The sequence below is a fragment of the Strigops habroptila genome, chromosome 6, assembly GCF_004027225.2.
Source record: "Strigops habroptila isolate Jane chromosome 6, bStrHab1.2.pri, whole genome shotgun sequence".
In the NCBI taxonomy this organism is placed as follows: Eukaryota; Metazoa; Chordata; class Aves; order Psittaciformes; family Psittacidae; genus Strigops; species Strigops habroptila.
In genome coordinates, this window is record NC_044282.2 from 48,669,391 (window position 1) to 48,694,006 (window position 24,616).

Below are 24,616 nucleotides of genomic sequence, written 5' to 3' on the forward strand. Positions count from 1 at the left end.
CCCCTGACTTCTCTATTTTTCTGCATGCTTTTGATAATGGCAGAGTGCTCTTGCAGAACTGCTGAAACTCTGTAAAGCATGGCTTTTGTAGCTCCAGTCTCAATTGCCTGCCTGTTCTCAGGGCTGTCCTGTGTAAGTTCCAGCACTTGCAAAACTTTTGCTGTTCAGCTACCACATTTGACCCAGAGCCTTTTCAAGTGGAAAGAGTTTATTGAGGGAGCCAGGGCCAGGATCTGGGTTCTGGCTGTTCTGGGGTATGGGAACAGCACCTCGGAGCCAAGAGCAGCCAGACGGGAGCTGGAGCAAATTGGACCAGCCTGAAATCCTACCCCAGCCCAGAATTGTTTTGAATCTTCCTTTTGTCTAACTCCTAGTGTGATCTAAGGAAAAAGTAGCCATCTGTTTTGAATGGGAGTGTTGTCATTCATGGCAATGAGACCAGATAGTTTGGTGGGGTGTTTCTTTTTTATTTTTCTTTCTCCTCCTCTTTGACATTGGCCGTTCTGCTGGTGGGCAGCATTACCCTTCCCTCCTGTCGCCGAGAACACAGCGCTGCCTTTTGCTCCCTCTGCCGGGTTTGCTGAGCAAACACTGCAGCGTGGTGATACTGCCAGGCTTGTGTTAGCTGGTATGAAAACAGAGATGTTTGGGGTTGATAACGCGCAGCGGCAGCTCAAGTTCTGTGTTAAAAATACAAGAGCAGCCGTATTTGGGCAGCCTGCAGTCACTACTTCTTCAATCTTCTCTATTTGCTGTATGTCTCTAGCTTGTATAAACATTTACACTGGGAGCTCTGGAGACAGGCTTTGAAATGAAGGTGCCTTTTTAATTAAAAGTCAGAGAAATGGTGCTTTTGCATCAGCAAACCAAACTTTATAAGGACATATTCATTGCTCCTGGAATAGCCTATTAACACTAGGAGAAAAGCCTGAGAGAGCAAGCTGCCTTGGGAGCAAAGACCATAAAGTTGTTGGGTTGGGGTTTTTTTTTTGATGCCATGGGGAATATTCCCAAAATACAACAGTAAATTTTTCTTTATAAATAGTTTTCATTCAATGTGCATTGCACATGCCATCAAGTGCCTCAGGATATAGTTCATTGTAAGAGGCGGAAGACTGCTGGTGCTAAGAGCTAGTGCCTTAGAAATGTAACTAATACAACTTTCAGCTCTTCTGTGAATGCATTAAAGGGTGAAGCCTGGAGGTAGTTCTTGGTGTGGGGTTGTTTTTGGGTTGGTTTCATTTTTTTTTTTCTTTTTCTTTTCATGAAAGTCTAGCAAAGAATGGTGGTGAAGGGATTTTACTCACACTGCCACAACCTCAGGTAGTCCTAACTCTTTTGGTTGCAGTAAAATCCAGCCTCTCATTTCTGTGGCATGTTGGAGATATGCAGGGAAAGGGCTAATTGTAAATGGAAGATGGGAGACTGGCTCTGAAGAAAACCCAGCAGTGGTGCAAAGGAATTAGGGCTGCTGGATCCTTCGGGGAAGAGATCCTCATCAAGACCTTTCCAGCCATTGTGATGTGAGGGACAAAAATAAAAGCAAAATGAGAAATGGGTTTTCTAGGAGGAACTAGAGAAAGGGAATAAAAACAGAGCAAAGAGCCAAAAAGCAGCTTCTTGTTTCCGCAGCTGTACCTAGGTGGTACCAGGTCAGGCACTGAGCTCTGCCTTTTCCCTCTTAAGTAGCCTTGCCTGGACTCCCATGTGTCTGCATTGCATAGGAGAGGTGACAAGGCCATTTTGGTTTCATTTGCTAAACAAGAGAGAGTAACATTGACTGAAAGGAAATCTATGCCCATGTGTCTTAGGGGTACTGCTAACAGCAAAACAAAGTTGCAATTACAGCTAAATTTTAAGCTTAGGTAAGGACTAGGGCTTCATTATTTTTTCGTGAACTTGGGAAACAAAGCTTTCACCTGCAGGATATACACCTCCGTAGTACCATGTGTCCATCCTTTCAATAAGGCTTGCTTTGCAAAATAAATATAGACATAATTTATCAGCCTATTTAAGCATGTACTTAAATCACCCCTCCCTGCACTGAGATGTATGCATATTCTGAACCACTTCGCTGGAATAAGCCAACTAATGCCAAGGGAACTGTGTACCGAGGAGATACAGTTTCCGAGCTGAAGAATTGATCTGGCTTTTCTAATGGTTACCCTTGGACTGGTTTTTAGCCTCCAGCACTGTCAGGTGTCCTGCCTGCTGCCAGCAATCTATTTATTGATACAGGAAATCCATTTTGCCTTGCCTTGCTTTTAATGAGTTTTGCAAGCAAGTGGCCCCTTCCTGTGACTCATTCTGTGTTTTCTGAGCGGGAGATTGTGGTTTTAAGTTTCACATTGGAAAGCAACCGCTGTGTCTGCTTTCCTTGTCTCCTGGAATCTCAACAAGAGGAATACATTTTGGAACAAAGAAATGTAAATGGAGTAGAACAGTTCACGTTTCTTTGCAGAATTGTGTAAACATCCTTCTTTTCAGAACAGTTAAGAAGACTAGTGCAAAGTGAAAATAGGTCATGTTTTAGAATAACAGCTTTATCTTAGAACATTGCTCTTAACACAGGCAAAAAAGGACATTTTCCCTGACACCTCAATATGTGTTGGCCCTTTGATTTATAGCCAGTAAATATCAAAAAATTAAACCAGGGAGGCCTTTCTCTGATCTTACTGATGCAGGAACAGCTCTGTTAGCATCTGCTTGGCTGCTCAGGTTAGCACAGCTATGACTGTGACCTGAAGCGTGAATAGTGAATGCTACAGATTTCCATCCAATTCCCGGTCCCTCTCATCCCTTTAGGTTACTGGAGGCAAAGAGGTATGAGATGTGAATGTATTTGTTTCTGACTTTTGCCAAAAATACGGTGGCGGAAGGAGAGAATCTTCTGCAGGCTTGGACCGTTTGCAGTGAAAACTTAGATTTACGTTAAAAGCAGCCATAAATACATCAAAACCAATGACCGGGACAGTTTCCATTCCCCATTGCTAGACACAGCTATTTATATTTCAGGCTCAGTGGCTATGTCTGTACAGATAAATCGCTGCCCAGTGAAGGGCAGGGACCGACCGTTCTTTGGCCCCCTTGCCAACTGGCATGCTTTGGCCAGTGTCCAGCTGCCTGCCTGCCTGCCAGGTTGGGGTAATTGCTGGCCTCTGCTGACCCTCACACCATGCCCGGGCGTTTCCTAGGACCATGCAGGCAGCATACTGGATAGCTGGTTGTGTGCCAGAGCCTGGGTTTGCACCCTGCTGGTTTGCTATACCTGGTAAGAGCTGTGTCTGGGTCCTGGGTCCAGGCCACAGCTCCTCTCCCAGCATGTGGATAATGAGCTATTGGTACCTCTCCTTCCAGAGGTTTTGGGATGAGCTGGGATCTCCCTATGGGCTTGAAAAGGTACTTCAGCTCTTGTGTAGTTCAGCTCTGCTTCAAGAGGAGGCACTGTCTGGTCCTGAACTGCTTTCACCTCTAATGCAAGCCTGTGTAGTATTAAAGCATGTTAGGGAGGCTGAGGTCATCCCTGGAGTTCTGCAAAAAAGGCTGGAAAAATCTAAAAGCTCTGCTAGCACAGTCTTCTTAGAGACAAAGTGGGGATGGGGATGTACAGAAAATCATACCTGAGAGAAAGTAAACTCGTTGGGAAAGCAGGAATTCAGCAGATCATGTTAAAAAGGTGACCTTCCAGTTACACATTTCAACTGTCAAGTTCAAGCTGGCAGAGACAACAATTGGAAGGAAAAATTGTGAGGGTCAGAAGCTGAAGCAGCTTTACTGGCAAAGTGCTGAGAGAAAAGAAAGAGGGGCACTCAATATTGTCATGCTTACTCTCCTGAAGGCATCCAGATATCATGTGAAAATACAATGCCCTGTATTGTGGACTTCATTTCTGATCCATGTGTGAATGAAAAGAACGTGAGTAATGTCTTTATTTCTCAAAATATGATGGGCTGGAGTGATTTTTTTGGGGGGGTTAACTGTTTCATGTTGGTAACAGTTATTGAGATACAGTTATTGTATTGAGATACAGTGACTTAGGGAGCAGTTCAGCTGTTCACACCCTCTTACCTTCTAAAGCACTCCCTGCACAACCTGAGAGCCTGCACAAGTATTACATTTCCCTGCAAGGCTCATTTCTTTTATCTCTCTGGTCTGCTCCTCTGCACATATTGCTGGCGTGGGATCACTTCCATTTTCTTTGGACCTAGTAAATTCTTGTAAACCAAGGCTGTGGTTTCATGAGTGGCTGATCTGATTGACTGGTTTGTTACTGCCTAAAGCAAAAAGTCATGCGCCCTGTCTCCTCCTTTGCTCCTCTTGATTCTCCACCCCACACCCTCACAGTACTCCCAGGATAGTTTTGTTCTGCATTACTGAGTTAAATGGGCTAGGAGGGAAGCAGGACCTTATGCTTTTGTCCATGTTCCGTGAAAGTGCAACCTGGATTTTACTATGTCCTTTCCATCCTATACCTGACCACTTTGTTCTTATAGTAATAGTCATATAATTGCGGGCAGACCTTATAAGGTGACATGCCTGGTGTCTATCAGTGAGCTTGAGAGCATGGCTCTAACCACATCCAGATGAGACTGAGTGCAGTGACACACCACAAGTAAGGAAATCACAGGATCAAAACCATCTGACCAAGATGGAAGGACTGATTGGGAAGCAAAAACCTGGCCCCAAGTCAGGAACAGGATCCAGCCTGTGACCTGCCACAGACATCTTGTGTCGGCTAAGGTGAATCCTTCAACGTGCTTTGTGCCTCAGTTCTCTGTGCGCGAATGGGGATGGTGGCAGTTCTCTGTCCCAGGCATACCCTGAGGACGAGGCATTAACACATATGAGATGCTGTGATATGAAACTGGGGCACCAAATTGGTGTTAGTTATTGTAAAAGAGTAGTATATACCAGGGCATCCTGGTTTTTGTGGGCTAAGTCCAAACAGTTAGGAGATCTGCTCTTGGGGTCACTGCATAACGTTTGTTTGCTTGCTGTTTATGTCCCAGGTAATTTTGCAATGTGAGTGTAAATCCTTCAGCCACACATCCAGTTTGTAATTTAAGCCTACATAATTTTATCTCCGCTTGCTTACACTCACTGTCTCCTGGTTTACACAGGCCATTGCTGGTTTCTGTAAGAGTTGCCGCATTGATTTATATGCAAAACAGGAAGGTAGGATGTTTTAATGTGGAACGGTATTTAGAGAGATGCAGCATCTGTGTCTAAAGTGAGAGATAGTTACAGGGCTACACAAGTAGGCCATCAATTACCGGAGACTGAGGTTAGGACCATCTGGCTGTTTGAAAAAACACCAGGTGTTAGCAGAAGCAAATTTCCTGTGTTGCGACATAGGAGGAGGGTGGCAAGCAAGGAGCAGCCTTACAGAGCGAATCTCAGCCATGAAGGAGCCCGCTTCTCCTTTCCTCTTTTAGTGCTCTCTTGTGGGAAAAATACCACTCACAGACCCTGACACCCCTGTGCCTCCTGCTTGTGCCTCCGAGGGCTGCTTGGGGGGAAGTTCTCAGCCGGGACGGGCACCCCTCCTGTGCTGAGGGCTCGGCAGGACTTGTACCCACACAGCCGGCTTAACCAGCTCTTGGCTTTTATTCCCAGCTGCATCTCAGGATGCTGCTCGACCTGAGCACCAGCGTCCTGCTTCGTACATGTACATGGTCCTTTTGAGATCCTCCTACTGTCCAATGTGCATTACAAGGTGTCTCTAGTCATATCCAGCCCTGCCTCAATTTCTCTCCCCACCCTGAACTGCCTCCACCAGCCAAGGCAGAGGCAGCCAAGGGTGGGCTGGTTGCTAGTGGACAGAGTCAAGAAGTGCAGAGGGATGACCATCACCCACAGTCTGCTCAGCAGAGGAGGAGGCACTTACATCCATTTTCAACCATCCAGAGCTGCTGGGCCATGTTTTTAAACAGTCACTGGCTTGGTGTATGCAAAAAATGTTGCTGCATCACCCATATGGTTAAAACTGAGCAAGTCTCTCATACAGTTATGCTGCTTCAAATATATTGTGTATACTTGACAATACTTTATTATTATTTACATTAAAAAGAGAAATGAACCGTAATGCTGAAATTCATCCAATGTAAAAGTTACACTGATATAAACAAGTCAGGAAATAATCACATCTCCCACTAAAGTTGTTCTTATCATACTAAACTATAAGTGTAGCTAAGACTTGATGGAGGCTCTGGCAAAAGGCAATTTCCAAGACAAGTCCCCCAGCTCAGCGATGTCCTTTCACAGCAAGCAGGCAGGAGGATAAAAATTAGACAAATGCGATCTCAATAATTGGCAGCAGAATCTGATATCAGTTTTTCCTAGTTTCTACCTCTATCAGTGAGAAACAGCCCTCACAGGTTTATTTTAAACTTTAATTATTATACTTTAATTATCTCATGATAGAGAGAAAAGCCTTTGATTTGGTTAGAAATGCCAAACTTACATGAATTCCTCAATAAAACACTGAATTTAGGGAACACAGCAAAGGTTGCTAAGTGACAGTGATGCAGTTCTATATCAAGGCACTTCCAAACCCCTACTGCCGGGAAGAAAATGAAATCGCTGGGGGCACTGGCTTGTGGGCAGGGTGGGGAGGCTAAAGGGCTCCAGCTCACAAGCAAGCCTGTGCCTATGTATTTTTAGCTACCTATTAAATACAGGCTGGCTTTCAGGAGCTCTGAGTACTTATGACATCCACTGAATAATAGCAATGGTGCGGTGTCCAGGTCACTGCTGTCCAGGTACTCTTGTGAAACGGGACAGTATGGTATTTGCTCTGGCTGGATTTGAAAACATGGGCTATTATTCAAATCAGAAGGTCTCACGCCTTTCCTTAAAATGCAGTAAATGAGTGTTGACCCAGGGATAACATTTCCAAAATGTACCTGTTAGAAACACAGGGGCGGAGTTTTGGCTAATGTGACTTTCTAAACATTGCCTTTCAAGAGAGAGCATGCAGTTGGGAATACTGCAGGTAATAGGAATAACCATTCCTGAAAATAATGTTCTGATTGCAATTCTTAATTAAAAAAAAAAAAAAAAAAGGAAATTTCAGATGTCTGGTCAGATTAGCTACCTACTGATTTACCTGTGAAACTGATCGGTATGTATTAGTGATAACCACATGCATGACCTTCCATAGTGGTAAGCAAACACTTATTAAATTCAAGAAGTATAAGCACGTAGTCAAATAAAACCACTGCCTATTTTCAGGAGTGGGATAATAATTTTTATGTTCCTTTTTTTGAGAAATATTTTGTCGTGACTATTCCATATTTTGCACTTAGGGATTAAAAAGTATTTTAATGGTGGGCTATCCAAATATATTGTAGTCCTTAACTACTTAAAATGCTTTTTAAAATTTTGATGTGACAATTTGTCAGGTGTGGGCTTGGGTTTTTTTATCTGGAATCATTTTACATTAAAAGAAAATCTTATTTGCAAAGCAAATGAAACTCCATCTTCTAAAATTAGGTGAAAATGAGACCTAATTTAGGTTTGACTGCTAAATGAATATATAAATCTAACACATAACCACAGAATTCTAAGATTGGGTTAGGAAGAAAATATCCAGAAAATTGTATTGACTGCATGTGTCCAGCACATTCGCTTTGGTATTTTGGATGGATTATCGCCTATTACATAGTTCTCTCTTCTTTTGCATCCATTTCTCCCTCCTTTCCTGGAGACTTGTACTTGCATTCCAAATTGTGCTCTCTTCCTAGATGTTTTATTCTTACCTTGCTTAAGACCTGCCAGTTTTGCATGCCAGTCTCAGGATCTGTTTCTATTTCAGACGACTATGAGATGGGGTTGCATCAGGCCTGATCCTGCCTATACGCTCATCGGCTTCTCTGTTGCCAGGAGGCTCGGCTGTAGGGTTGTGGCAGGAACAAAATGATAGCTGCTGGTGGCACCAAGGCTGTCTGCAAAGGTTTTACAAGTACTCATTTTATTTATTAACCTCTTGAAAACTGCTGGAGCTGCCCCACCTAAATCAACCCTCAGCCTGCCCAGTCCAGCAACCTGTTTTAGCTAGGAGTAATGATGCAATGGGTTTGTGCAGAAAAGCTGTGTAACATCACTTACAAAAATACTTACAAAGCGACATTTATAAGGACCTCATATAGGAGCCAGATGACTGTCTCCATTTGCAGCTCTAGCCTGGCTTTGCACATACTTTCAACCCTGTGTAAGAGTATTCAGGAAACTTGGCCCCAGCCAGCAAAAATGTTGTGGTGAGAGAAGTAGAGCTCAGCACAGCTTAGGCTCAGTTTGGGGCTTATCTAAGCTGCAGGGTGATGGATCTGGCATGGACCTGCTGCGCTGGATGAAACATGGCCCTGCTTGGGCAACCACCATTGCTTCGGCTTTTCTATATCACAGCCCAGCGCTGGTGCATGCTGGCGTGTGAGTTTGAAACTGTTGAATACAAAAATGCCAGACCCATCTGCCAAACGGCTCCTCTGCTTGATCAGGTCCATGCAAGCGTGTGGTAGCTCAGCTGGCAGCAGGTTGCTCCATGGTAAAACAAGCCTGGCCAGCAGGAACACGATGCTGGCACACCCTGAGTGAGTCTGCTCCCGCAGCCAAACTATTGATGCCCCAGTAAGTACCCCAGGATATTGGGTTTGCTGGATTGAGGATGATTTTGGCCCCTTGGCTGTTGATTCAATTCCTGTGGCTTATGGGCCAGGAGGTTGTTTCAGGTACAGCCCTGAGTAAACACCTATACAAATCACTTTGCAAGTGGTCCTGGGAGACACTGTGCAACAACCACCCCTGCCTTTTTGCTCTGCAGAACAGGGTAGAAAACCTGATGCTGGGATCTGCAATACAACCTCCTTCCCTTTGACTTGGTGGAGGAGGATCCAAAAGAAACCAGAGAAAGAAATAATATCACAACTGTCTTTGATCTGATTGAGAAATGTGTGCTCAAGAATAGTATGTGAGAAAGGCATCAGAATTCTTGCCTGCTTAAAATTTCCCATTGTCTTCTAAGCAGCAAATACTTTGGTGTATATTTTGTTTAGCCGGATTCTTTTGCTATGATGGTCTGTCTACACTGACTAAATTCTTGTACTAATGGCTCCATGATGCTGCATTTAAAGATTATAATACATTTATAGCTCACTGATTAAAAAAAAAAAAAAAAAAAAAAAAGGCAAGCTGTATAAAAGCCAGGTATTAGCTATTATTAAATAAAAATAATTTACAGCTTACCACAGTCACAGTGAATGAGATTGACTTACTCATAGGCTTTAGGACATTTTTTTCTAGTCTTTGTTTTACGAGACTGTACATGAAGGATGTTAGCTCAGTTGGAGATTTTCTCTTTTACTCTATGCCAAGATTTTCAGAAGTGACTAATGACTTTGGGTGCCTAACTGGAAACATTGTAATAACGCCTGAATTTCAGAATGGCTGAGCACCCATCATCTGAAATTTAAGTCCTTTTATGGTTGTTTAAATTCAGCTCTCTGGACTAAGATCTCTAATTCATCAGGAACTCTTGAAAAGCTTGGAAGTTATGGAAATATATTAAAAAATTTAAGATGTAATTTCCTCCTTAAAAACCTCCCCATACCCAATTTTCCATGTCCTAATATATGTGGAATTAGAAAAAAGTTGGCAGTTATTATAATGCAATATGCTTTGATTTTATTATAAAGAAAACGTTGTGTTAATTTCCTTACTACAGCGTGGTAGCCCTGCTTTTCTGATAAATCGTAACATCCATAACCTTGTTTTTAAAGAGCACTGTGTCAGTTTTCTAAATCTTTAGCACAAATCAATGAAGTGGTTGTGGGAGCTCAGCCTGTATTTTACAGCAGTGGACACAGCTCTGTTGTCTTTATATAGGAAGGAATGATTCACAGGTCATAGCAAGCATAAAAGGCTTGGGACACCTGGGGATGAAAGTCCCAAGCAGACTGACAGTACTCTTTATTTCATAGACTTTCTGGTGCCGTGCTGCCACAACCCCCAGTTACATAGTGGACAGGTATTACCATTCACTAACATTGCCTTTGCAGATACCGAGTCAGATCTTTCTTTGATATCTCCTGGTGCAAACTACCATCAGTTAAATGATGCCATCTGACACCAGGTGGGCTTAGTATTTCATTGCTCACTGGGAGGTGAAGCCTTCCCTTAGATAACTGGAGAGCTCCGGCTGATTATCTCATAAAAGTCAGCTATTGCATCAGGCACAGAATAGGAGAAAGTTAGTCTCTTAAATGAATTGTAACTGGAAGCTTTTAGTCTGTCTAGCCAGGCTGTTACCCACAGCTTAGATTAGATCTGATCTTTTTATGCTTCCCTACAGGTTTGCTTTGATTGTCTCCCCATTTTCCAATAAACACTGTAAGAGACCCCTGGGCAATTACTGAGGAAGTCCCTGGGAACTGTTCCCAGCAAGTCTGATCTGCAGCATGCAGGGTATAAGGCACTTGCCCAGGATCACATGCTCCCAGATACACGGGGCACACGGATGGCTGTTCCCAGAAGTGTATGCCAAGAAGCAATCTAGTGAGGGGCATGGGAACAGCCTTGTGACCGCAGCCAGCAGCAGCGGTGGGAGACTGAGGGCTGCAGCTGGACTGTGAGAAATGAAGCAGTGTGTTTGGTTTTGAAGTGAGAAGCCCAGACTCTTTAAGGCACACTGGACATCACTGAGCACCCAGTTTTACAGCGACAGTGCTACACAGATGTGCTGAGAATCCTACATCTCTACCTGACTGATGACTTCATCACCCAGGTGGTCCTGAAAATTTAGCTCCAGGCAAGGACAGAAGAGTAAGTTTATCTTGGCATCTTCTACTCTCTTCTTATTAGAGGGTCGTAGCACCTATTATTTCTTCCAACTGTTTCCCCACATCCTACCTCTCTGAGCCTGGGCCATAATCCTACACTCATTCCTGTACTGGCTACCTTCCCTGTCTCTGTCTGCCTACTGCCTGCCTGTGTCCTCTCCGTGGTTTTGACCAGGTCACCCACTGTCTCTGTGGAGGGCACAATGGAGCCAGCAACTCCTTGTACCTTTTATTGTAACTTTATTTCATTTCTTCTTGTTCAAAGGAGCCTGTTCCATTTTGCCGTATTGAAATCCAGCAAGACACATAGGAATCCCGTAGTGTGCAACCCCAGCTGTGGCCAGGATGTCCAGGAGCTCACAACCTGCATCTGTTTCTCCTGTTGGGCAGGCTACTCTCCTCCTGACTGCGAGGCTGCTGAGCTGCAGGTCTGCTCAGGCACAAGGTCTGGCCAAGAGCAGCCATACCCATTGAGCAGCTAGAGCTGCACCATCTGTAGCTGCAGCAAGAGAGACTCCTTTCTGCTGTCCTGCATCCTCTGAATTGACAGACTGGCAGCTGAAGACCTCAGCAAGGCAGACACCACGGTGCTGAGGGCAGCCTAATGCCACATGCTACTGCACTACTCCTTCTACTCCTTCTCTCTTTGTATGGTGTGATGTGCTGGAAGGGTTGCAGGAAAGGTAATAGAAGGGTAGGGAAACCTGGCTGCCCAGCCATCCTTCAACTGATGGTGAGCAGCTTATGTTCCTAGGCACACACTGATGCCGGGACACTTCTGTTCATGGTACCTATGGCTCAATATGACCTCTAGACCTCCAAAGCCACATCTCCTGCTCGTAGGGAAGCAGAGCAGTGCAGTGTCTGCAAACACCATGCTACTATAGCCCCACTGGCTGCACCCAGGCAGCAAAGTCCCCTGCTGAAGCACAGCGGAAGGGAAGGTGCCTGCTGCCCCAACTGTGTCCCCTTCTGCACCGCTTTTTCTGGCAGAGTGATTTTGGTAGTATTACTGAATTTTCCTGTTCCTAGCAGACACAGCTCTGGGAGCTGGACTGCTTGGTGTAGGCTGAGATTCACAGGAGATGTCTTCTTGCACTGCTTGCGTCTTGATGGCATAGGGCCATGTTAGGACCACCCTGGGGGTTTTCCTACAATAAAAGTTCAGGGAAAGTTCAGTCACCCCACTTGTCCTGTCCCTGTCCCTTCGGTGGTCTTTTCCATCCATGTGAAAAGCTGGTGAAGTGGCTGTTTCCCAAGCTGGTGACTTGGCTGGGTGCTCCTCCTTCTCTCTCTGCCTTCCACCCCGCAGCCCTGTGGGATGTTTCAGGTCTGGGTTTCCCTCTTTCCTGACAGGTTAACATGAGCAGGGAGCAGAACATGCCTGTAGGCTTGCGGTTTTTCTTCGTTGATGCCACAGTGGTGGGGACACAGCACCGCACAGCTCTGGAAGCAGAAATAAAGCATGGTATACCCAAGACAGCCTACGGAGCCTAATGGATACATAGATGGGAAATGGTGTCCTAATGCCTCTAATTTCTCTAATAAATTTCAAAGTAAGTCACCAAATACATGTCCAATATATATGCTTCATTTTTCTTTCCCTTCATAAAATGCACCTAAACTAAAAGTGTATTTTACTCTGTAATTTTGCAGGAAGAAGTAGTTTCATCCCTGGAAAACAAGGAAAAGCCCCATGAAGGTCAGAAATGTACATTGTCCTCTTTGTAAGACACTCTTTGTTTCCTTCTCTGTGTGTCTAGTGGTGGCTGTGCAGTGCTGAGGAGCTGCACAACTCTGCTCATCATCTCTGTGGGCCACCCCTGCAGATACCACATTCTTGAGAGGTCTTCCCCAGCTCCATCCCGTCCCAGCACAAAACCACCCCCTCCCTTCCGGCTCCCCTCTTGGGCTCTCAGGCGCCTGAGCTTAATTGAGGCAGCGGCTGGTTTTAATATGAGGTCTGAACACTGAATTATTTTTTGGGGGGGGGGGATCCTAAATTGCTTTCAAAGGGCTTGTGCCTGGTTCCCCCCTCCAGGCCATCCCGCGCTGCTCCAGGAGCATTGGGCCGGACTTTGCAGCCTCCAGGAGATGGTGCCCTGCTGTTAGGAAACAATGCTGCGAGCAGCAGTCATTCCAGTTCACTGGCACAATGTCACACAAAACGCTTTGTGTCTGTCAGCACATTCCTGGAAGGTCACAGGGAATGATGAATGCTCCTGTGTAGGAGCTGAGGGGGGTTTTTTTCCCCCCTCTTCTTATTTTTATTTTTTCTCTTCCCCATGAATTGCATCACTTGGCAGCCTCTTGGCTTCATTCATTTGACTCCTGTGGTTACAAACCTTTCCCAATTGTTGTGAGCCTGCTTCCTCCACAACCCCATTGTGGCCAAAGCAGGATATTCATGACTAACTGGCCTGGAGAAGCTGGATAATGTCCAGCTACTTTCCACAGCAGAGTTGCTCACTTCCCTCCCCCCGAGGTCTGAAATATCCTGTGGTTCTGGTTAGCTTTCTCTCCGGATGCACATCAGCTAAAGCATATGCATCATCATGTGATACCCAAGGTTGTTTCAGAGCAGCTAATCGTGACAGAGGCTTTATTTAGATGCCATGTATAAAAAGATGAGTAAAGCACTCCAATGTGAAGTCAGAAGGATATGTGACTTGATCCTGAATAAAAAGCTGATTTTCACTGGCATGTAGCAATGGAGTTCTCCATGCAGCTTTGCACATATGTCTAAGATGTTTAAATAATTCCAATAAACTGTGATGTCATCTTTGCAGCTCCGTTGCCATTTCCTATGATTTGGTTCATGACTGCTTTCCCCTCTGAGTTACTAATTGCTCATGAAGATTGTGCAATTGAGTGGGGCTCTTCTATTTTTTCACACTCCCTACCCCCATACAGAAAGCACAGACCTGCTATCTTTAACTGGGGAAAATCACCTACAGCCAAATTCAGCATTATTTCTCAGTGGGAATTTGGCAACACCTGAGTGCCAGCAGTCACCTGGCACAATCCAGCCATCCTCACTGAAGGGTACTTTGTTTGTATGGGGAGTATCTGGATGAGAAATAATGTTCAGGAAAACCTGAACATTTGCAAACAGTGTTTATGGGCTTGTTCACAAGTGGGCACATATCCTTCTAAAGGATGGAGACACACTCAATAGCCAGAACCAGGTTAACAGCCTTCAGTAAGCCTGCTTTTTTTTGCACAAATGCAGCAGGGCAAAGGTGGTGAGGTCTCATTCTCTGTCCTTGAATCTATCTGGCAGCATCAGTACTGTGAAAGTGTCTTTGCCTTCAAAACAGGCTGGCTGCATCTAACCTGCCTGGTGAATAGTCCCTGGTCTAGTCCAGCCCCTGCACTGTGTGACATCCCTAGCTGTGCCCAGGAACTGTTTGGAGGATGCTGGCTGGCCCATGTCAGAAATGCTCCTGGTACTGCTGCAACCATTCTCCGGTTCAGATGATGGGAGTCTGTGGTTGTGTCCTGGCTCTACTTAACTTGCTGTCATGGATGTGGCTGGACAGACTCCTGTGGGCTGTACCGAGCTCACCTGTAGGACTGAGAATCTTCATTTTGGACAGAAGAAAAACATCCAGAAGAAACTGGGTGGGGGGAGAGGGGCAAGAGAGAAAGTAAATTCTATGTGAGAAAGAGGAAAGTGCCTGGACTTCAGTAGGAGACTAAAGCCAGACAGAAATAGGCTCAGAGGCCAAATGAGTCCTTAAGAGTCAAAGTTTGTGAACTAGAGTAGGATACATTTTCCAGGAAGCTGTAAGAAAGCACACATTGCTGCCAGTTCATTGGCACATATGGAGAAACTGCTGAAACATCAAGGAGGTTTTCAGGAACAACAAATAAGGACACTTTACAGAAGCTTTGGTGAAGACAAGCACATAGCAAACTGCTCTGCAATAATGGCTACATATTGCAAAATGTGGGATGAAAGAAAAAGATCTGTAAAACACTTTATTCCACACTTTATGCATTTGCAGAGAATTCATCAGATCTTTCAAGTTGTTGGAGAAACGTCAGGAAGTGGAAAACCAGAGGTTTTGCACAACTTGTGAATAACTTTTTAAAAAAGTACTCAAGTTAGAGAAAGTAATTAAAACTTGTTTGGGTTTATTTTTATCTCATGAACTCTCATGGCATTATTTTCCAGGTCTGCATTTACAGGCTCAGATTTCTTCAACACTTCCCTTTGTACAGACCAAGAGCTGTTCCATATACAGGCACACAGATAGCATCTTCCATATACAGGCACACAGATAGCATCAGAAACCTTTGAGCAAAGGTCACTTCAGACCAAGTAAAGTTTTTATCAGCATCTCTAATAACTTGATAACACCATGTGGAAGCAGGTTGACCAAGAGACCAAAGAGGGTTGAAGCCACTTTTTTCTTTCCATTTCAGCATTTCTTAGTGTCAATAATGGGAGTTGCTAGCAGGACCCTTATCCTGTGTATTGCTGTATCCACCCATGGTGAGTTGCCCTGTGAAAAACACAGGGTAGTACTGATATCTGCAGGGCCTCAGATGAAAAGCTGGAGGCACTGTGTGGTGTGAAGCTAGGTCTCAGTGTGTTGCAGAAGTGTGACAGAGGTCCATGCAGATGTGCCATAACCAGTTAGAACAGCCCAGCTGTGGCCATGTAGGCTTCACCAGACGTTGTATGCGCTCATGCGGGATGCTGGGTTTGCAGCTTGTGGCTATAACTCCACTGTGTCTGCTTTTCACAGGTTGCCTACAGCTCTCTCTGCTGTGCCTACCTGACAGTGGGAGATCCTCAGATCTCCTTGCCACATTTGCACCATACTCACAGTGCCTCTGAGGAGGAGATGCCATGTACATAGAGAACAGTAAGAAGGCCAATGGTGCTGTCTGCACCTGTCTTCAAGGGCTTTCACAGAGATATTTGTATAATATCTCAGTGATAAGGACTACAGCTAATCTGACTGCACAGGAGAAGAAAGTCTCATAAATCTCCCTTTTATGTCTGTCCAAGGGGAAACCTCAGTGTGCCCTGATGCAGCCAGAAGAGCCTGCAACAGAGAAGATAAGGAAAAGCAGCCTCCTATCATTGTCAGTGCAACACAGCTTGAGTACTCGTGAGTCATAGTTTGCTCTCAGCCCTGACTGAAGGAAAATGCCTGCTGGCATGTCAAAGGAGCTTCAGAAAAGTAAGTAGGGATCTTCTCAAGGTATTCTGACATGCATACCACACTATTTGAACCTGAAGAACAGCAGAACTGGTACCCAGCATCCGTAGAGTGACACCGCTACACACTTGTCATTGGGATGGAGGGAAGGAAGGGATTTAGCACATGCACATACACATATGAGGAAAAAGAATTATAAATTCTCAAGTTCTAAGAAGGTGATGTGCTGTCTGGCTTTAGTCGCCTACTGAAGCCCAGACACTTTTCTCTTTCTCACTCTGAGGTTTGACCCATGCAAATAAAAACTTCCTGCATGTTTTGTCCGCCTCAAATGGCACTTATATACGAAGAGATCTCAGTGAGATGTCAGCTCCTGTAGACAGTGTTGTTGGAGTTTCCCTGGCTGTTATGATCCACAGTGGCAGCAGAGCTACCTTAGAAAGACAGCATGGCTTTCTCTGACATGGCCCATAACTGGCACTGGCAGAGGAAGGCAGCACCATGGCTGTGTCCTCGGCTTCTCTCCCTGCTACCCTGGTGGGGATGGAGGTGGGCAAGGACTAACCTTCTCCACAGATGAGATGGCTTGCTCTCGGGTGGTGTAGGACTCCTGTGTCCCGGCTCCTTAATGTGTGTGTCACAGACAAAACCCGTTCTTCTTCTGAGGACCCTGAGAGGGAAAAGCCAGGACATCACACAATGGATGCGAAAACTATCAAACACACTTCTCAATTACCAGTACAGTCAGCACTGAAGTCAACAGGGATCTTTTTAATGGCTTCAGCTGCACTTGGATTCTTACTCTAATCGCATGCCTATGCAGGGTTTGAAGACTGGGATTCATCCACCTAAATGTAGGCATTTGATGAAGATGTCTAAGGTAGATCAGTACAAAGAGACACATACAGCCAAACAGTGGGTCAGACTCTGTGGCTGAGCCCATCCCACACCTTTAACTGTTAAGAGTTGTTAGAGAGATTAATCTTCTAATTTAGTGCCTTGAATAGTGCCCAAACTTAGTGGGAAGAAGAGGTTGAAGCACCTAAGTAACCAGCTGAAACGCTGGGAAAATTATTGCATGTTTTTTTTCTGTGCAACACTTACTAAGACTAAGGTGGAAATGTGCATTTGTTGCAGGGTCTGATTGAGGGGTGAAGAAAGAAGATAATAAATTAGAAAAACTAAAATTTAAATAAACTTTTATTTTTATGCTTTATGCTAAGGTAGCTAGAATGTTAAGAATTTACCACCTGAGATAGAAGACTTAATCATTACTAAACCCTTTGGCAATTGTTTCAATAACATTAATCAAGATGAGCTCATTTAGTGCTAATAGGGGTGTTTTAAGTACTTTTATAGGATTTTCACTGAAATTCAGAATTAAATAATTGGGCCATTATTCTAAAGTGTTTTCGTCATTCCTCAGGGAAGTCCCAGTTTCTTGGTTTTCGTCTGCTTGGTTTTATTTCCTCACAAGCATTAATTCTGATTGCACTTGACAATTTTGGAGCACCCCCTCCCACTTATTAATTTGACCCTCTTCTGGGCAGTCTGAGGTTGGTTGCCCCTGATAATATATTTTGTCAAAGCAGTCACGGACAAAAAAGATTTAAAATACTACTAAATGAGCGTGGAGATGGATGATGAGACAGGAAGGAGGGTGATTGCCATTGACTAAAGGCTCTAGTGAGTTTTTCCTAACAGCTAGCCTGGATCAGCGGTTGGTTAATTAATTGCCCAATTCTGCATGCTTAGTCCTTATTAGGAGCTGTTGTATTTGCAATATGGAATGCATCAGCAGTTGCTGAAGGTGTTATGGAAGGAAAGCAATGCATTATGGACTCAAGTCTGTTGCCTGAATTTATATTCTTAGTGCCAGCTGATATGCCTAAATATGTCTGAAACATCCCCACAATGGCAGATGTAATGCAGGACATACAGTAGACCTTTGCCTTTATCGAAAAAACAGACCAAATGAGTGATACCCTGGGTATCTGAAACTACATGAAATGTTTTGGGCAGCTGTATTGAGCCCTGCGGTTGGGAATCCGTTTGAGATTAAGACTCCATGTATACCCATCTGCACATGAACTAGGTATCTAGGCTCCTGCTATAGTCAGTGGAGATCTGATTAATGCAGTTGCTGAAACACAGAATTCATTTAACTGCTTAGCCACTGCCTACAATCACGAGTCACCCTCCAGACTTTCTTTGTATTTGGTGACTGTATTGAGTAGGTCTCTGCTAATACAGTACAATCTTGGATGCCTTGGGCTCAATTCAGCTGACTAAACTTTGATGACAAGTGCCATGGTAGATGCCCTAGACTAACCTGGATGGCCTCCAGCTGTACCTTCAGAAGAGGCAAGTCATCTCTGCCAGCCCAATGCAGATGTCTCAGACAATCTTAAAAATTTGCAAGACTGCTACATTTGGGCACCAAGATACTGCATTTGCTCACAGATTATATGATGCAACACATGAACTCCCTTCAAAGCAAATGATAAAATTCTCTGAATCATTCATATAATAGTATGTTCATTTAGATGGTAGTCATATCAGAAGTTTTTGTTTAATCTGGTAGGAAATGACTCTATCAGTCATTCCTAGTTTTGATAATCACGGGAGATGATGTTGCCATTTCAAACTCACTTGAGTGAATTGTCAGGTCATATTCTACCAGCATGTTTGCGAATGCACATGCCTGAAGAATGACAGCAAAAGTTAACTGTCATACATTTAAACATGAAATAATGCATATTTTTTCATATTCAACTGACTTTATGACTGCTTTTTTCCTACTTTTTCTCAGAATAACTGAAAGTTTCTAATCTCTTACTCCATTATTGTGATTCAAAATAGTGCAGGCTGGTAGATCTATAAGTATGAGGGGGAAAAAAGGAGGAAGAAATATTTTCACTTTATACCTTGCCTGGAAAATAAGCTCTGAAAATTTCTTTGAAAAGATTATCCTCAGTGCAAAGATCTTTGCTCAGATCAGTGTATCAAGCACAATAAACGACCTGCATTACATACAGCAAAACTTCAACTTCATAAATTCCATTTTCCAATGCTTCATGTGATAATGAACATCACATTTTGTAACAAAAATGTGTATATCTTGCAGCTTGTACGTTTTGTTTGATTTCAACTGTTGAAAAATTACTCAACATCTCAGATAGATTTAACAATTCTAATTTTTTTATTTACAGAAGGAAGTTAAACTATTACACTGAGCAACTAGTATAACTGAGAATAGTTTTTTTCAGGATAGCTTAAGCATTGGGTAGATTGTTAAGATGTCATACTTTTACTGTGCAACAGAAGCATCTCTATTTTTGTGTGCTCTGTGTTCCCACAGATGAGTCTCAGGTTGTGCAGCATGCATTGGGCATGGCTTATGGCCATGCCAAATATATAATGAGTGCAGGATCCAGGCAAAAATATATGGCATGTATCCTGTTTACACTTACATGGTTATAATAATTCAATCCCCTACACAGCAATGGTGCAACAGGGTTTCCATTTTAGGAGGTAAACTCTGCCCACATGTGTGACGTATGCCCTTTGTTATTATTCAGCTTCCTACTGTTGCAGGCTGCAGCTGACAGACATTTATATGTCTCCACTACAGCTGCATGGTAGCAGTCTAACATTTACTGCATCCATTTCCTGAAATTACTTATTCAGACCTTCCAGAAGTCTAACTTGATTCGAGCTTCATCTAATCCAGAACTGAGTAAGGGTTTCAGGATTTCAGTTATGGCACATAACCAATGCAAAAATGAAGCTGAAAGATTGACATCTCTTGTTCCTTTAACCACTTTGGCTGTGGTTGCACCAAACAGTCAAAATAGTCATGTCTTGAAAGACCCATTTTTTAGGACTAACCCTGTGAGTTAGAGCAGAGGAAAACCAGCTTGATTAATCATAACATTTGTTTCCATTTAATAGATTCATAGATTTCAAGGCCAAAAGGGAACACTCTGATTATCTAGTCTGACCTCATGAAGAGCAGAGGAGCTTCCCCCAGTGATTCCTGCACAGACCAAATGGTTCTTCCCTGGTCCATAAGGACACTCTCCAGCCAGCTATATAGGTGAGTGTTATCTCATGCGATATATTGGGTTGTACCCTGAGCTCATTTTGCCAGCTTGTAAATGTTGAGAAGTTCACTTGGCACCTCAGGGCTTGCAAGGATGATGGAGAAATCAGAATTTGGCTCACCCTTTCTCACAATATGGTATCCAGCAAAAAGTTTTCTTCTGTGTTTAAAAAAGTATAAGATACATATTTATGTATTTGTAGTACATTGCTTTATCTTGAAGTGTAATATTTAGATCGAATTGGCGAAGTTGACGTAACTGGCCAATTTGGTCTGATCATGAATTTAGCTTGTTTAGCTGAGAAGGAAGAATCCTCAATACTTTTATTGCAATTTGTAGGTGTGCCTGACTTTCTGCCTTGACATATTAGATTTCGTCTCTAATATCTGCACTGAATCCAGCACTTCTTGTCATCAGAGCAAATTCTCTGAAAGTCTTAAGAATCCACCATATCATTAAGCAGCTCTTTTCAAGCACTTTTAGAAGGTATGTGCCTACCTCCAGAAAGGAAAAAAGTGAAGAGAATGACATTAAAGACTGAAAATCCCCAAGTGTAGTCAAATTACATATTTATTCTTCCTGTTAAAAGCAAAACCAGCATATTTAAAATACAGCTCAATCTAATGTGACAAGAAATGGAACAATTCAAGTATAGTCACTATTCAAGGTAATATTCTGTGGCTCAGAAATATTCTGCATCTGTGCATGTAATTATAGCTAAATAGCAGACAAATAGTGTTGGACTGTAGTCAACGGGGAAAAAAGGGGCAAGGACAGGTTATTAGGTAGCTAATTTTGGCTTTCTGCCAGCCAAAAATATTCAAGGCCTATATCTGGCTGAAATTGCCTGGTTTCTTTGATATGCACTTTTTTTTTGGACCGTGATCTGTATGTTGTGCATTATATTGCAGTCTTTTTCAGAAGAAAAGGACAGAATTCCTTTAAGGCCTAAGTCTAAAGTGAATATATGAAAATGATCCATGATGCTATTATGCTAACCACACTTCCCAGGTGATACTTTCTAATACCAGAAAAATTTGTTGCCATGGTGACTGGCCTGGCCTGAAACAGTTCAATTGATGCTGATTCCTTTCCCTTCCCCCCAAAAAAGAACAAAATACAATCTTTTGGAAAGGCAATTCTTCTTTTGATTAGGTAACAGCAATCTCTCATGGCCTTTTGTTCATGCCATACTGTCTTAACACTCAGAAGAAATAGAGTTTAAAGAAAAGTGGGTTTGAAAGTGGCCTCCAAAGTTAACTGAAAATTATCCTTGTAAAAGGATGTTGTGCCCACCAATCTTGAGGCACCATCTAATTTTGCATCTTCTGAAAGGAATTGGAGAGTTCAAATGTGCCATTGAAAATGCGCATTCACCAATAGTGGGTGAATTCAGCATTACCTGCCCACAGATGAAGTGGACAGTGGCACTTTAAAGCTTCCTTTGATCATTAGCAGCTCAGGTAATTGGCCTCACCATTAACATGCATCTCACTTTAATCCTCTATTGGATTAAAAGATGATCTCATGATCCTCAAGTGACAAAATTTTTTGTTGAAAATTTCCTGTTCTTCGACAAGGATGCTAAGAAAAAGGAAAAGACAGAGAGTAACATCCTTCTGCAGCTCCAGCTGCATGACGGGACATGTTGCATTAAGGGCTAAATAAGGGCTGAAATCTACAAAAGATTACAGGCTGCTGAGGAAGGTCTCAGATGGCTTATTGATGTTTAAAGACCAAGAATGCAAATCACAAGGCCCATACTCAGCAAGAACTATGCCTTCACTGGTAAGTTTTCTAGGCATCTAGGAGAAGGCTCCAACTGCTTTTGTTTGATCCAGCTTGCCTAAGGGGCATGCCTGGGCTTCCTAAGCATAGTAAATTGAAGAAGGTTATGTATATAGCCTGGAGGTGAGGGCAGCCTGTCTTTAGAAAGTAGACCAGACTTCCCAGATACTTCAGACGGTCTATATTTCTCAGGATTTTTTTTAATAACCTTAGTTAAGGGATGTGGGCTGTAGTCCAGGAGTGCAGTTTGGAGGAAGAAGCTTGGGACCCTCCTTGACAACCCCTCCAGAATGAAGCCGTATTGCCCACTGTAAATCAGCAAGAATATTCGTCCCTTTCCCTTACTTCTCCAGTAATGAGTCATTCTTCCTATACCAACATCCTCCTTCTCCCAGCTGAGTGTTTTTACCACCATGCTCCAGACTTAGACTTCCTCTTGCTTCTTTTTCTTTTTGGCCCAAGGCTTTTTCAGGTCTTCCGAATTTATGGTTCAAATGATGTTCTTACTTTCTGATGGGATTACAAACTGTGAATTTTGGTCTCGCGCAGGGGTCTCTGCTTTGGAGACAGGCATACTGACATTTACTGGTGTACCTTTTGGCAACAATTCACCCAGTGTGTAGACCTCCAGGTCTGAACAGGGAAACAAGGGACTGAATGCATCACAGAGAGCTCAGTCATGGGAAGTGTCCCCATGTCTCTTTATGGGATATGGCAGGAAAAGCAACTAGCTTGCTTTGCGTTCTTTGCATGCCATGTCACCTTTCTAAGGCCTCCTTTCACCACCAGCAAGAGGAGGGGACTCATTAAGAGCTGCTCAGAATATTTACACTGAAACAATACCTGAATATAAAATTAGGTTCTTAGTTAGCTGATCAATGAAATTGACGGAGAACTTCTACGTTGCTCTAAATTTTCTCCCTTTTGGTTGGAAAAATTATGAAGTAGAATTGTTTGGCTTTCAGCCATGTTTAGCTTACAAGATTTTTGCTTTGCTAGATCTTTTTGCAGGAAAAGACCATTCTGAGCACCAATATTTATATAAGACTTTTCAGAAACTAGCGATGAAAGATGATCTTGAAATGCAACAAGCAGTAATGTTATAAATGGGGACACCAGCAAGGCAAGATTTGTAAGGAGAATGATTTCTTTCAGTATATCAAGTTATATAATTGGGGGAGGGGGAACGGACATGCAAGCCCTTCCTCAGACCTCACTAACTCAAGTTACAGAGTGGCCCTAGCTAGTAATAAAGGACAAAGAAGTATGACTTCAGCTTCTCCAGAATTGCTCTCCAGAGTCTGTAATTGCTCTCTTTCACACACACATATGTACACAAACACGTTTGAAATCCACTTATCTTGCACGGGTCTGCATCTGCCAAATACCGTGTTCTCTGAAAGGTTACAAAGAAGCATGGGATTCCTCTTACTTCAACGAACTAACTGACTCTGACAGCTAAATTTCCCCTTAAATATGTTTAGAACTTCATTTATATAGAAATGTGAGTCATTCTGACAGGCTTAATTTGTACTGAAAAATGAATGTGTTAAACTTATTAACCATTCAGGTTAGAAAGAATGTAAACTGTAGATTGATGACATTTTCACGTCGTGTACTACACACTGTGTGCCTACAAAGTGAAAATATAAGAGTTAGTGAAAGGCATGCTGAAGATTTGATAGAAATTGTATCCTAATCCCTTTCTGCTCTTGACTTGATGTTGCCTTCTTATTTCATTTTCTGTAATGAAGAGAATATGTATGAGAAGATGGCCTTTTTTTAACTGCATCATACTTATGGCAATATATGCATATTTCCAGCAGAACTAAACAACTAATAGGAAATATAACTGTTTGCTGGAGTTAATAAAACACTGCATGATAGACCGAAAAGTATGTTTGAGTTTTAAGACCCATTAATTGGTACTTTAGGACATGTTGAAGTTTAAACCTCATGGATATCTGTATCTGAACTTCTCTTGCTTGGCTTCTGTGCTAAAAGCATGCCTGACTTGTAAATAAGAGTGAGTGAAAGGGAGGGTGTAGTCACAAAGTCAAGTGTGATTTACTCGGGAAATCTCTCAACCGCATTTCTTCTCAGCGGTAAGAAAAGCTTTCCAGAAGGTGACTCAGAGATGAAGCCTGACTCAGATGCTCATAAGCCACCCGTAGTATTGTCAAAACAGCTCAGGGTGTGAGCTGACACTTGAGCCCAATCTGCACATGCCTCTGTGTCAACTTGTTTGGGGAGAGCTTGCAGGCTCTGCAGGCAGGGAAAAATCTCTCAAGTGAGAGATTTCATATGCTTTCTCTAAGGTCTGAGCCTGCTGGCCATACTGTTGCATCAGGCACTTTTGTCTCAAGCATTGACATGAAGGGTCATACAGACCTCATCTCAGAGTATGTGAGTCAGTTTTCTGCTTTGAATGGTCTCCTAGTGTTTATTACTAGGAACACATAAGACTGGCAAGTTAGTTTAGGATGAATAATGGTAGGAATAACTCCTGCGTCCCCTTCATAAACAGAGTGGACAAAATTATACAGTCTGAGAAGGCTCACTTGCTTATTGTGGTATGATCTTGGCTTTCTTCATGAACTGGCTGATTGGACTTTGGATCCAAATTAGCCCCTGTCTCAGTAGGTCAGGAACAGGATGGAAACCACCAGCTAATGCTGAGGCTGATTTTGTCAGTGTAGTCCTTTCCCTG

The 24,616-nt window shown here is 43.2% G+C and overlaps 1 long non-coding RNA gene across 1 annotated transcript in view; it reads left to right on the top strand.

The window, feature by feature from the left end:
* Positions 1-15,881: 15,881 nt before the first annotated feature.
* Positions 15,882-24,616, top strand: part of LOC115609775 — a 38,986-nt gene continuing 30,251 nt past the window's right edge. The window contains exons 1-2 of the long non-coding RNA XR_003991983.1: positions 15,882-16,033; positions 19,967-20,111. This is a non-coding gene — a long non-coding RNA (uncharacterized LOC115609775). The remainder of the gene's footprint in view (positions 16,034-19,966; positions 20,112-24,616) is intronic.